This window comes from Macrotis lagotis, chromosome 1 (genome assembly GCF_037893015.1).
Source record: "Macrotis lagotis isolate mMagLag1 chromosome 1, bilby.v1.9.chrom.fasta, whole genome shotgun sequence".
Classification (NCBI taxonomy): domain Eukaryota; kingdom Metazoa; phylum Chordata; class Mammalia; order Peramelemorphia; family Peramelidae; genus Macrotis; species Macrotis lagotis.
In genome coordinates, this window is record NC_133658.1 from 762,894,617 (window position 1) to 762,907,298 (window position 12,682).

At 33.4% G+C, this 12,682-nt stretch overlaps 1 protein-coding gene across 1 annotated transcript in view; it reads left to right on the forward strand.

Moving 5' to 3' along the window:
• The window catches only part of LOC141506734 (protocadherin Fat 3-like), a 697,405-nt gene that overhangs the window by 262,362 nt on the left and 422,361 nt on the right, over positions 1–12,682 (forward strand). The window lies entirely within an intron of this gene.

The following is a 12,682-nucleotide window of genomic DNA, read 5'->3' on the forward strand; positions in this document are numbered from 1 at the left end:
GGTCACTTAACCTTGATTGTATCAAATACAGAGCCATCTCCAGGCATCTTGATTCATACTGACCAATGGACCCAGACGTTCTGGAGGAGAAAGTGAAGCTAGTGACTTAGCACAACCCCCCCCACCCCCACCCCCACCCCCACCCCCCAAGCACTTTTCCTACTCAAATCCAATTCATGTGCTAGTCATAGCATCACCTTCCTGATGTCATAGTCTTCTTTGAAAATGAAGGACAAACAAATGTCATTATTCATCATAACTATGTAGTGTCAGTTTCCATTTGTTTGGGTACTTCCATTTCCATTATTTCAGTCTATATATGCTGTTTTTCTAGTTCTGTTTATTTCACTTTGCCTAAATTTATGTAAGTCTTCACATGATTCGCTTAATTTTTTACTTTTTTATTTTATACAACATGGTTGAACCAGAATTTGTTTACATTCTGGAAACAATGGATTTCTAATCTATTGCAAACTCTTTGTTACTAAAAAAAATATTGCTGTGTATGTTGTAGTATATACTATATGTAGGGTTTTTCTTTCGTCTTCAACTTCCTTGTGGTGTATGCCTACCAATGAGATCTCTTGATATTTTTGTTAAATTTCTTTGGCATAAATGATATTTCAGCCAGAAACAAAAAGTTCATTGGGAACTACTCAGTACCAGTGGTTCTGCAATCTTTGACTGAAAAAAACATTTCTTGATTTTTTTCCTTTTTTCATGTAATCACTTAATGAACAAACTTTTTGTAAATACCTTTAACTCCATGTATATTAACTGCTATATATAAAACCAAGAAAGATAATAATTGAAGAAACTAGGCTGACCTGGCCAAATGTTGGGAGTTGGAAGTGAGACTTGGATTGGATTAGAATATGAAAGATCTCCAAATTTAGAAAGAGCAGTTTTGATTCAATGCAGTAGAAAAAAAAATAGTGAACTATTATTGATTATGGAGTAGAGAAAAGTTGTAATGATAATGAAATTTAGAGAAATTAAGTGAATTTGCTTGTTTTTTATCTCCATGGATATCGCTTTGGGAATTTTTGTGATAAATGAGACCAGTTAGTTTCCTTTCATTAATATTTTCCCTTATTTGTACATTAGTGAATGTAAAGTTGACATATTTCTTAGAAGTCATACCTTCTTTGAAGGAGATGGGTATTGCCGCTCAGTCTTGATGGAAAGAAAAGAATTTTGGGGAATAGAATTAGAAAGCCCAGTTTCTAGGTCTTTTCCACTTCCTAGCTATGTGACCTGTGTGACCTCGGCTAGTCCTTTAAACTACATTAGCCTCAGTTACCTTATCCATGAACCAGGATCTAGTTAGCTTCACAGTGATGCTGTTAGAAGCATTTGAAGTACTGTTCATTCTGCATATTTTGAACTCTGTGTCATTCCATAACATAAAAATGTTACTTTTATAACCCACAAAATGAGATGGCTAATAATGTTCATGCTTATTTTAATTTTGCTTTGGTTCTATTGTTATTGCTTCCATAATTATTCTAAAATGGTCTACTCAGGTTCTTTTCATTTCCTGTACATTTCTTTGCTTTGTAGATGTTAATCTTTCTCTTCTCATTTCTCCTTCTCCTTTTCCTCCTCTTTTCACCCTTTCCTTGTCCTTTATTTTTCCTCTTCTTCTTTTCTTGTTTCTTTCTTCTTCCTCCTCTTCCTCTGGGTGAAATTTTGAAAAACCCTGAATCAATGAAAAAGAGAACATTTCTGTCAAACTCATAATTTGAGAGGGCTGAGGAGTCTATTACAAGTCTATTGTTTCCCAAAATAGCCTTCCCTAATTTGGCACAGCTGTTAGTAACCCCAGAAGGAGATGGTAGTAGCCATACTTACCCAAGCAGACATTTCACTGTACTACAACCCCCCCAAAGAACCCCCCGAAAGAATAGTATTATGGAGAGCATTTATACCATATGTATTTTGTTCCAGCAACTTAACACAGCAAGAATTTTTTTAATGTTTTCAGAGAAACATTCAGGTTTGTGCAGATTTTTTGAGCTGTTGCCAGTAATGTAAATTATATCCTTGCTTTAGGGATGAAAACAGAAGTTGAAGACCAAAGATGAATGGACTGGGCAATGTATCTTCCAAAAGTACTGTCCAGTTAAATATTTCAGGACAAGGGGAAGGAGTAGTCTAACAGGAAATATCACTTTCATTCTGGTCTGAAAGGTTACTGATAATAGTAATCTAAACCACCCAAAGGAACTTTATAGTTTCCTCTCAGTCCATGGGGTAAGAATTACTATTTTTTTTCAATGAACTGTTTATTTTTAAGTACTTGTTCCAACACATATGGCTTTTTAAAAAGTACGGGAGTGATTTTCACAATCACAGCCAACTTTCCAGTGAACTATGTGTGCTTATAGTGATGTTTCTTTGGTTAGAAATTCCTTCTTGAGAAAGACCAGGAGTGTGAATAGAATTTGGTCTTGAGGTGAAGCTTAAGCTGAAATTCACTGCAATACTTTTGTGAGAAATTTGACCCTTTCATCAAATTAAATTGGGTCTCTTGTTAATGGTTTAACCTAGACAACTCTAAGTGTTAACAAGGTTTTCTTTTCAAGACAAAATCTGACTCCTTTTTACTTATTTTGCTCCTTCTAGTTTTCATATAGTTCTGGAATCTAGGGTAATTTCATCAGTGACATTATAGCAATATAGATGTTCAAAGAAAAGGAATGATTTTTCAAGAAACTGGAGTTTACCTTAAAAGGATAGAAGACTACTCTGAAGTGAGGAAAACCTGGGTTTTGAAACTAACACTTGCAATCTGAATGATCACAGACAAATTACTTAACCTCTAGTGGCTTCTGCTAATTGACCTAAGAGCATAAGTTTCAGACAAGTTGTCATATAGTTATATTGGAAGGAGGTTTCATATTGGAGTTCCACAGGCTGATGAAAACAATTCTTAACTATCCCCCCCACCAAAAAAACTTGGTAATCAATGTAAAAGCATAAATATTAAAGTGTTTGCTTTACAAATAAGATCCCTGAATAAAAATGAATGGCTACATCTACCTACTATACATTCATACTACTCATATAATGTACAAGCACATATATTTGTATGCTAGTGTATTTTAATGTAGATATGTAGCTGCATAAATCTTTTATAATTTATCTTTTCATAAGTATCTTAAAAAGAACATATAAGCATTTGCATGTGAATTTTAAATGTTACTTTAAATTCATGTCTGTGAATTATACTTCTATATGCCTATGTGTATATATACTTAATACAGTCATACCATTATGTTTTATTATAGTAAGAATTTATATTATATTACATATATGTATTTCAGACAAAATATTTATGTATTTATTCAGTGATCTTTGCACATCTTTTATAGTTTATATAAACATATGCAGAATTTAAAATTGTATTTTCATGTCAATGCTGCTATACTATTTTTTGAGAAAGGAGATTTGATTATGGAATTGTCATAGTAGGGTGTTTCATCATATTAATGTTTCAGTGATAGTTAATATTTTGATGGTATAGATGAGATTTAGAATATTTATTATATAGTTAAAAGAGAATGACATAATTAATTTGTTCAAATCCATATCAAACACATATCCATGAAACTATTGAGAACCAAATTTTTATGTGGTAGAGTTATTAGGAGAAATAATTTGCATGTAAATTATAGTGAGTACTTTTTTGTAATGATACTTTAGTAGAAATTCACAAAAATTAATTATATTCATTGCTGAGCATGAAATAATGGATTTTGAGTAACAGAAGAAAAACACAGAAACAATATCCATCTAAATGTTGTAGTAGTAACTTTTTCTCAGACTTAACAAAAGAATAAACAAGACTCAAAAAGCCAAAAAAAGTACTGTCCTCACTTATTTCAGACCTGATGTCATAGAAGGATCAGAATCCTTTATTTTACTTACAGTAAAATTCAGCTGTTTTAAGTTTGTCTTTCCAAAAACAACAGTAACTGTCTTCTCTCAGAAGTATCACATTTCTACCATGTCATTTAAGTTGTTCTTGGAGACCAAAAAGAGCAATCACATCATATAATAGCTTTTCCATTTATATCAGGGCTTTTATGAGAAATCAGGTGAAATGATATGGATAAAGTATTTCACAGAGCATAATGTGCTATATATATAAATGTTTGCTTTTTTCTTATTTCTATTATTCACATGATAACTGCATTGTAATAAATGATATGCAAATGGTTAGCTACTTTATTAGTATTATCTACTTTAAGTAATAGAATGTTTCCCATTTTGCAGAACTGGAAACTGAGAAATGAAATTACTTGCTCTCTGAGTAGTAAAGATAATAGATATGTGTTCTAAGATTTAGATCCACATCTTCTTACTTTTCACTCTCTTCCTCCATCATACATCTTGTGGGTTTAAGAGGGTAGGGTGGGGGGAGTGAGGAGAGACAAAGGAAGAGAGGGAGAAAGTGAGACAGAAAAAGGAAGAGAGGAAGGGAAAGAAAGAGGTGGGAGGAAGGGAGAAAAAAGAGACAGACAGACAGAGACAGCAGACAAAGGAATATGGGCTGTGGATATAACAAGAGAGAGGACATTTAGCACATTTGCTAAAGTATGATTTTATTGTCAGTTGTAAGAATTTGGTTGAATGTACTGAAGCTGTTTCACCTAGATTAATTAGTTTCTGTCATTAAATGATAATATGCATCAAGCTTGTGTGAATTTTCTTGTCTTACCTTTTCTAATAAGGACCTAAATTGAATCAATGTTTTCATAGAATGACAACTGCCAATAAAGGATAAGAAGTTGTATTTAGATTTATTTAGGTTCTTTACAACCTAAAATATAATTACATGTAGAAGTTTACATATTTGACTTCTGGGAAAGCCAGTTAGGCCATCATGCAGAGCCTGTTTACTCATGAACACTTGTCTAATAAGTTTGGTTATCTGATTTTCCAGCCCAAAGAAGATTAAAAAGAGCTGTCTCATGTAATATGCAAAAATTAGAATTTATAAAGCAAATTAATTAGGCAGAGATTATTCACTTTGTGAAAGAATTATTCACTTTGCAGAAGACTCATTACAGCTTTCCTTTAAATAGTGAACTCCTTTGGTACATTTTAAATTGAATACATTTTACTCAGTTTCTTTTTATATCCTTTTGTGGCCCTGTAGAAAATATAGATTATACAAAGAAAGGCATACTTTTTCAATGTATAGAAAAATATTTTACTCCAGCAATATTTAAATTTCCATTTTCTTTTATTGGAACTGTGTTTGGGGTCAGAAGAATAAGTAGGTTGCCTTTAAGGAATTAACTTATCTTTCTGAACTTCAATGTCCTTATATGTCAAAAATAGATTGTAATACTTCCAATGTGTATCTCATATGAGGAAAGCATTTATGTAAACTGTAAAAACTCTACATAAATCTAAACTTATGTTTAGCTTAAAAAGAGAAAGTTGAAAATCTTTTCAAAAAGTAGAAACATTTTAAAAATAAGAGATACTCTACTAATATTAGTGTCATATTTATCTGTATATATATGTATATGTATATATATACATATATATATATATGTATTTCAAAATAAAGACCCCCTCCAAATAGTAATGGTCCTCTGATTCATATGAGTTAAAATTTGTATTGAAAATATGTTTTGCTGTGTTTATGTGTTTTGAAATAGTTCCTCAACCTATCCTTGTAAGCAGTATGGAGAGATATTAGCTATATGTTTACAACAAGAAACTCTTTGGATTCAAAACTGAATGAGGAGACTCAATGAGTTGTTGCCCATTAATGGGACAGTATCACCCTGGAGAAAGACCTGTACTGGATGGTCCCAGATCCTGTAGAGGCATATATAGTATGTTTATTATATTTGCAAATGACCCAAAAGCTAATAAAACTAACATGTTGTATGACAAAATCAAAAATGGAAAAAGATTAACAAGTTAGAATTATTGATCAAATTAATTAGATGAAATTTAAGAGCAATATTATACAGTTTGGGGATGCTATGACTAATTCCTGGTCCTGGCAGTTAGATTTTTAATCATACAACTGTCACTCATGATAACCATCCTTTTCCCTTACCTTTTCCAGTCTCTTCTTTAGCTAGAAATATGAGTCATTTTTTGTGTTTAGCTCCTTCTCCTGCTGTCATGAGTCTTCCTTTGTCTCACCCTTATGTTGATTTTAATCATGAAATTTAACATATAATCTGAATTAACAAAAGAAAAATCATTAGTTGCATGTAACACAGTTTTCACATTCCATTTAATTTCAGAATTCTCTCCTCTCTTTTCCTCATTCTAAAAGCTCTATTTAGGTTATTTGAGATTTTGTGGCACAGGATATAATTACACATAATTTTAACTTACTATTGGTATGGTGGCTAGAAGTCTGGAAATCCCTTTTAGTTCCAATATGGATTTATTTATTGCTTCCTTCTATTTAGTCCTGCTTTGCAAATTACCTGCATTTGTAGTTGGAATTCCTGATCTGTCCCTGAAAACTCTACCTTTAATGAAAAGGGTCAATGCCTAATATTTCCTGAGGAGCAGAGAGAGTAACACAGCTGACAACTTTTAACCTTTTCAAGAATCCAATAGCTGCCTTCATTGTCTCTATTTTTCCTTCTTCTTGGAATGTAAATTTGAAAAGCAAAGCTTGCTTCCCATTACTAGAATAAATAACAAATGGTTTTGTTTTTGCAAAATCTATTGTGCCCACAATCTTATTTGAACCTTACAACAACTTTATGAGGTCAGTATATTACAAGTACTGTTATCTCTATTTTACAGATCATAAAATCTTGATTTAAATAAAGTGACTTGTTTACTTGTGTTCTTTTGTTCCTGTATTCCTTATTGCTTGGGTTAAAAAAAATTAACATCACCCATACAGGACAAGGTGAAGATAAAATTAGGCAATGGTTTCTCAGACAAAGGTTTGGACTCCCAAGTTCAATTTGTGTCAGTAGTACAACACAGAAGCCAATAAAACTAATGTGGTCCAGGGTTGCCTTAAGTGAGGATTAGCTGTTCAGGACAATAGCTGATCTTTGTGCTATAGGCTTTGCTCCTCAAACCACATTCACAGATAAACTGGAGTTGATAAGCCCCAGAGGAGAGTGTGCATAATGGTTAGAGAGCTGATACCATGTCATAAGAGGATTATTGGAAAGATCTAAAGAGAAACCTGAGAGGAGGGGCATGATACCTGTCTTCAGGTAATTGAAGGACTGTTTTATGGATTAAGAATTAGACTAATTCTCTCTATTCCCAGAGAGAAGAATAGGAAAGTAAGTGGGAGCTGCAGAGTCAAATTTTCCTTTTGGAATGTAAGGGAGATTTTTCATAAAATTCATAAAGAAGTGAAATGGAATACTCTGGGAAATAGTTTTTCACCACTTTTAGGTCTTCGAGCACAAACTAAAAACCCAGTTATTTTGTAGAGGGCATGGTTAACCTTTATAACTTGTCAAATCCCAACTTAGATCTTCTAAGATTTTGAGGAATGACCCTCTCTTCTTCAACCTTAACTACAGTAGTGGTTTACATACTTATAGTTATTTTAGATGTGAGATAGGTAGTAGTGCAGGTGATAACTTCAATAAAAAGGAATTAGGGTCAGAAATTGAAGGAATTGTCCATGGTTGCAAGCATAGTAAGTATCAGAGCTTAGATTTTAACTTAGGTGTTATAGCTTAAAGTTTAGTATTATCCCTAACTAGATTTTATCCAGAAGACAAAGGGAGCATAGGTAAAGAATTCTCCAGAGTAGTTTTTGCCTATTTAGAAATGCAATTATGAACCTTGCGTTCTTAGAGAAACAGTCCAGAATTGAGTTCAGTTGGTTAAGTAACATTATCTGTTTCCTTTCAATAAAACAGATTATAAATGTGATCTTAAAGATCACCCAACCTATGCTTCCATCCAATTTAGAAATGCATTCTATAACTTTTCTCTTACTGGAATCAATGGCTGCCTGAACATAACTTCAGTAGAAAAAAATTTAGAATTCTTTAGCTGTAACCTCTAGGCAAGTGTCTCAATAAGGCTATTTTGTAAAATAATTTCCTCTCTCTTTTCCAGTATCAGTGGAATTATACACTTTGTGATAAATCAAAAATCCTTTATATTAATCTCCTAAAAATTGTTATTTATTTAATTTTTAAATTTTTAAAAATGTAGACCTGTGAATCATCACTGTCAGGAATTCCCTGTTTAAAAAACTCTATTATTATTCTACAATATATTATTATACAACTGATATAGCCTTCAAGAATTTTTTGATTTACTGAGAAGTTAAGTGACTGACTTAGGTTAACATAACCCATATGTCCCAAGAGCCTTTATGGCTCCTCTGTCCACCTTGCCAGATTATAATACTCAGTGTATGGGTAAATATACATTTATGTATATGTATATACACACAAATATATATATATATATATATACATATATTTATATAAACATAGAATAAATTTAAATGTGGACTTGATGGAATATGATTTTAACAAACATGCAGAATTTATGTTGTCTTTTTATTATGTATTTCCAATAACCCTTTATGCTTTTTTAAATTTCACAAACCTTCCATTTTAATGGCATACTAATGGAGAAATAATAGTCTAACAGACTAACCCTGGGTAGGAAATCTTTCTCAAAGCAAAGTCCTGTAAACAGTCTGAACGCTTCAGGTCCTTTGGAAATGAGCTAACTTTCAGTAATTATGTACATTTTGATGCAAATTATATTTCTTCTTCTGTAAACTAAACTTAAACTGCATCAGAAATTGGTTGATAGACCTGTGTCTTCTCCCATGTTCCCCTATTGGCACCTCTACTTTTTCCAACTCAGTTTAATTAATTGCCTTTATTGGAGGATGGAGTGGAGGTGAAGGAGGGACCTCTTTTATTCTGCACCTTATTTTGTCATCAAAGGTGCATCCTATTTGTCTGCTAGTATCCTTTATATTTCCAAAGGGTAATAAAGATGCTTTCACAAGCTAGCTTTAGTTTGTACATCCTACAAAAAAGAGATCCCCAGGCTTGTGTTAAAAATGTATGCTTCCCTGGGTCTGTGAATGTGGCAGCTGATTGTCTTTGTGTTTGTGTGTGTGTGTGTGTGTGTGTGTGTGTGTGTGTGTGTGTGTGTGTATGTGTGTGTGTGTAGTTTTACTGTGTGTGTTTTAGGGGAGAGTTACTCTCCATGGTGGTGTATCATAGAGTTTGTAGATGCCTTGAGAGATCATTCTTTCCATTTTCATATGGAGTCACATACAAGCCATCCTAGGAGAGCCCTTTTTTATTTTGGGAGAATTTTTGAGAAAGATATATTGCACAAATTCCCCTGGATAACTTATTCCAATAACTCAAAACTCTCACTAAGGAAATGGTTCTTAAATTCTAGTATTATTCTTTCATGCTGTATTTTGAGGCCACTATATCTTGTCTTTTCCTTAATGGAAACAGATGAGCTCTATCCAATTACTCATGTGTTTCATGCTCGCTAACTTATTTATCTTTAGCTTCAGCTCTTTCATTTCCAGCTAATAATGTTCAACTTTTCATATACAAAGATAAGGCTACTGTGATCTATCAACCACAGGGAATATATTAGGTCCCGAGCATCATCCTGACCTTTTTTGTAGTGAGAAACGTCTACTTCTTACCTCATCTGTAGGGGAACGTTAGGAACATTATAGGGAAAATACTGATGGGAAAAATGCTTTTGTTCACTGACAGAATCAGAGTTTAATATGGACTTTAAAGGGAGGAGGGGGGCTACTTTTTAACCTTGATTTTTTCCCAATCAGAAATACCTGTAGATTTTGTTGAATGGCATGCAAAGACTATGGTTTCCTAAATACTGGATTAGAGGAGAAAGATATCATGCCAATCTTAAGTATTATCTCTTACTTTATATATCAGCAAGTGTAGACCCAGAAAGTGGAATGCGTTGTCCAGGGTCTCACTGATAATATACAGACTCAGAATTGAACACAACTTTTATGGCTCCAAATTTGACTCTTGGTCCACCATATTACTTATTTCTACCAGAAGTGCTCCATCATGATCTGTGATCACAACACTAGGTTTCATAACATTGGGATTTCATCTTAGTGTTTTATTTAGTAGCAGAAATAGGTTTATGTTCACCCCTCCACACTCCTCACACAGTCTTCCTTGTGCTTAAAAAAGGATTTATTCAATTGATTGCAGTTGCCCTTTGAGGAAGATATCTCAGTCTCAGATGCCCTGGCATCTAAACAAATAAGCTAAATTTTCCATGCTCTAGGTACTTTTTTTCTTTTCAATTATATGGTCCCTCCCATTAAAGGGAATGCTCTTTAATCAAAGAGAATGATAGAAAGGTGTTATAAATTAGGATAGGGATAGATAGTGGTTGTGTAATTACATAAGTATAGATCAGTGCTGTCCAAAATGCAACCTGTGGGCCACCTATGAATTTACTATATGCTTTAGTGAATGCAGTCAAGCTACCACAGAGCCCTCATTAAAATGGCAAATCCAAAATTTTGTCTATTGTTTCAATAAAATTTTGTAAAAGTAAGGTTGGACAGCCCTGATATAGATGAAGAAATAATTGTCCTAAGAACTTAATTGTTTTGCCAGGGTCACATAGTCATTATATGTGGTTTTTGAATCCTGAACTTCTTATATACAAGGGCATATATCTTCACTATTCTTTGCTTCTTCCTTCTTCTCAATAAGATGAACTTAAACTTCCTGGATGATAAGGAAATGCCATCTTCTGTATTGAGCGTGGCAATAGTTCATTCTAGGCACTACATAAACTTAGTCCCCTAGCAGGTTTTAATATTAATTTGCTCCATTTTGCTTGTCCTTGTTGGGAGTAGGATATGAGTCATTTTTTCTTGGGATGTTTAATGTTTCAGGTATTTGCTTGGAGCAGTTCTCTTCTTCTTTGCCTTTTCTATGAGCTTTGATTTTTTTGTAGAAGGTCTTGACTTTCCTACCTTACAAAATGAGAATAGATGATGCCTTAAAATACTTTTGTCTAAGACAAATGGTATAATATCTTATGGATTTGGAAGCAGGTAGGAGTATTAGTTACAGAAAAAAAACTAAAGAAAAAAGCTTTTTTTTTGTTAGCCCTGAGAAAATACATGGTTTGTTGATTTTGACTTGGGACTTTGTGAAGACTGTGAGGTCCCAGTTTGGGGAGAATGCAGAAAGGGGGGGGGTTGCCAGGTAGTAATCCTTAAATTGTAGAATAGGACATTGGAAGAACGTGGACAGTGGTGAAACATCTCAGTTAGGCAAGAAGATGTGCTCTGACTTCCAATCAATACAAAGAAATGAAAAGTATACTATAGTGTGGTGGTTGAAAAAGGGGAAGAATGGCTACCGTTTCCTCCCTATATCTATAGTGACTAATTTTTAAAAAATTGAATAAATAACAGACCTGAGAAAAGACAGAGCAATGAATAATAAGTCTCTATCAGGATAAAATCCCTCAGACTGACATGACAGATTTTGCCCAAGCTTCTAAGCTCTTAAGGAGCTATCCAAGGTTCTGGTCCATTTACTGACTATCTGTAGATCTGACCCAGTGTGCAAAAACTATGGTGTTTCTGAGCATTGTTCTTGCTTTGAACTTTGCTCCTCATTCCCCTTATGATGTATTTATTATACTTTATGGTTTACAAAATCCTTTTCAATATACCATTTCACTTGCTTTTGTGACATTATGAGGTGACTTGTATGTTATATGTCCTTTTTAAGAGTACCATAATCAAAATCCTGGAATATTAGCATGGAAGGGATAATTTAGAGATTATCTGGTTCACTCTTTCCTCACACTATTTAATACTTGAGGAAACTGAGGTTCAGGTATTTCAAGCAAATCTAATCAAGTCAGTTAATCCATGGACCTAGCCATATCTTTATCCTAATTATGCCTCTTTTGTACTCAGCACTATGGTCACCCATATATTATGTAGAGCTACTAGAAACAGTCATCTCATTTTTTAATATTCTGCTGGATTCAACTCTTTATTATGACCCTTAACTAATCTTCTCTTGATTAGTCTCAAGTCAGTTGTTCAATTTGTCTTTTATGTTTTCCAATTTGACTTCCTAAAGCTGCTGTTTATCCCTCGCTATTCTTCTAGCTTGATTCCTTGGCTTGATTCTTACCAATATGCACTTCTTGTTATTGGTTTTTTGTTCAACCTTTTCTGTCAAATGGATGAAAAACTGATTTAATGTTTAAAAGATTGAATTTTACTTTACTGCTTCATTTCATATTACTCTCCTTCACATAGTTCTTCATCCAGTCAGATTGGTCTCCCCTTTGTACCCTGAACATATCATTCCATATCCTGTTATTATACTTTTTCATTGTTTGTCACTTGTGCCAGGAATAGCTTCCCATCCTTATTTCTACTATATAGACTGCTCCTCAAGTTGTATATCAAGTGCCATATTCTATATGAGCTTTCTCCTGATCCCCACAACTTCTAGAGCCTGACTTTATATTTAATCTCATTATAGTTTTTTTCTGTGTCTATTATACATACATATATTATTATGTTTTTTAAAAAATTTGTATCCCCAGGCCATAGCACAGTGATTGACAAATATTGGGAGCTTCATAATTGTTGAAAGATACCAACTTTAAGGCAGTCCTCTAT